This window comes from Austrofundulus limnaeus, unplaced genomic scaffold (genome assembly GCF_001266775.1).
Source record: "Austrofundulus limnaeus strain Quisiro unplaced genomic scaffold, Austrofundulus_limnaeus-1.0 Scaffold26, whole genome shotgun sequence".
In the NCBI taxonomy this organism is placed as follows: Eukaryota; Metazoa; Chordata; class Actinopteri; order Cyprinodontiformes; family Rivulidae; genus Austrofundulus; species Austrofundulus limnaeus.
The window spans coordinates 1,480,661-1,483,325 of NW_013952428.1; positions in this window are offsets into that span (position 1 = coordinate 1,480,661).

The following is a 2,665-nucleotide window of genomic DNA, read 5'->3' on the forward strand; positions in this document are numbered from 1 at the left end:
GATATAGCTCGCTCACACCGAGGACCTGTTGATGTCATCATTTACCCAGAATGCTTTGTGTGTAAATAAAATGGCTCCGTCCGTGTAATATATTTGTAAAAATTTAGTTTAAAAATTATAAAAACTAAACAGCCTACAGTATTTTTACAGTCTTTATTTTACAGTTAAAATAAATGTTTATCAAATAAAGTCTAATGTTACAACTAATCGTGGACACCTTTAAAGTATTTGATGGGTCTGCTATAATTTGTCACTCACTTCCTCCCTGCTCAATGACAGCAGCTGTGTTTCGTGTTTTAGTAATCATGTGTTTCGTCTCTTCATACGATCCATTAACTGTTGCTCTGTCAGAGAGAAATGAGACACATGCCGTGGCTAACGATGGTAAACCGTGGCTAACAACAAGGAGATAAAAGCTTTGGTCTTTAGCAAGGATGAACGGCTGCTCATCAAGCTCCATCTTTTCTATCATTAAAGTGCTTGAGATCTGCGTCCTCTCTGGCAATTTTATTGGGTTTGTCAAAAGTCTCAGCAATGATTTAAGTCCCGATGAGTTCTTGAACACTATCTTGTTGTTAGCATTTTTTGCAGCACGGACTCTGTGCTGCATTCAGGAGATAACGGACATTACACGTTCTCAAATTGGGAGTAGTTGTTCCGACATTTTTATGTTTATAATTATAAAGTTTGTGTGTAATATTGTCAAGAGGACCAGCTTTCCAGGGTGACAGCAACATTGGAATCAAACCTAAGGAGTTTTCACCCCTGCAAAAGAGAGACCGTGAGAGGAAAAGAGGACATCGAAAAAAGGATGAGGCCCGGGAAGTGAAGAGATTGAGGAGGCAGGAGGAGAATGATATGAATTGAAGTAATCAATTTTAATACTTACAAGAAATGTATGTAACCTAAATAATGATTATGCTTAACTGTGATTCTTTTAATTAATGTATTGTGATTTTTATGATTTGTGATTTTTATGTTTTAAATGGAAGATGGTGATTAGAGCAGAAAGAAATTTAAGATAGTTTAAAGTGAACTATGTGGAGGCAGTTTGTATGTGTGTGTGTGCCAATTCTTGTGAAAGGCAAGGCGTTTCCCTGAAGCGAACAAACAGTGTGGACATTGTGTAAGGCAGAGCGCTCACTTCCCCTTTCTAAAAGTCAGAGTGCCTTACTTCCCCAATTTAACAAATAGAAGTGTGAACTTTGTGCACAGCAGAACGCCTTTCTGAGATGTTGACACAACAAGGTGTGGACTTTATTACCACAGAAAAAAGTACCTAACGGCCCCAAAAACAGGAAGGCAACCAGAATTGCTACATTCTGGCAAGTACCGACTCTCCTCCGTCGAGTCTAAGGACCGAAGACCAAAATTGGACCAAGCCCAACTCTGAGAGAGATCTTTTCAGGCGACAATCCGGACCTCATGGGGGTAAATAACTGACTGCTCTAATCCTGTCCTGCCTTCTCTGAAATTATCAGAAAATGCCACACTTCTTAATCAGGAAGATAGTTCAGCAAGTTAGAGTGTTTTATTTTCATCACCATCAATTACTAATCAATCAATTACTAATCAATATATTTAATCTGTATAATTAAATGTGGCAATTCTTGCAAATTCTATTAAACTGCTTACAAGCATCATAAAGACAAATTAACTGACTGGATATTGATACTTTAAGTTGTCCTTTAATGTTTTTCTCTGATTACATGAGAGTCCTATTACAGTAAGGCAACAAGGTAATAACATATTATAGAGAGTGTGGTTACTTTAAAGCAAGCAGTAATAAAAAGGAGGTCACAGATCACAATAAAGTTCATTTTTAAAGGTTATTAGCCAGAGGGGAGATAGGATAACTCCTCTCTGTAAAAACAGTTCCCTTGAGACCTATTTTTACTGGTCACAAAATCGCATCTCGACCACGACAAGAAGTGCACATCCTACGAGGGAGCGGCTGCCAGAGAACGACAGTGACCGACAAGATTGAGGCGTCCTTGTGCTACTACGTCTCCACTGAAGTCGGGGTTCACGAAGGGAGCGACTGTCGGAAGAAGGAGGGCAGCTGAAGGTCGAGCTTAAGGCTCCCACATGATGTCTCCTGGAGGAGACACGTCAGACTCAGCTGTATCAGTCACCCCCGTGTGGCTGTGTGTCTGATTCACCGCCTCCAGCTCAACAGAGAGACATCGACTCCTCTCCAAGACCCACCAGTGTCCGGGCGGGTAAACTGGGGGAGGAGCCACAAAGGAAAAGAATATACAGGGTTAATTGGTAAAATAATATTAATAATTCTTAAAATGACTGGTTGTTTTCCAGCATGGAGTGTTTTTATTATTTTTCTAGTGAGAAAAATGTTTTTTCCGTCTCCACTTGAACGTTGCGCGGATTGGGCATGACAGGGATCGGCTTGACCAAAAAGGATAAAAATAAATGCACACTCTCACCGCCGCGCTGGCAAACATGTACATATATTATCGGTTCTGTTTGTTATTGTAGAGGTAACCCTGGTGAAAAAAATCTTTTCTATTGTTTATTTTCTTTGTCTTTGATTTTATTTTTTACACTTATAAGAAGAAAATCATTTTAAAGTGTTTTTATTTTCTTTAAGTGAATAGGACAAAGTCCTATACATACATGTGTTATCTCATTTAATCTTCTATTAGAG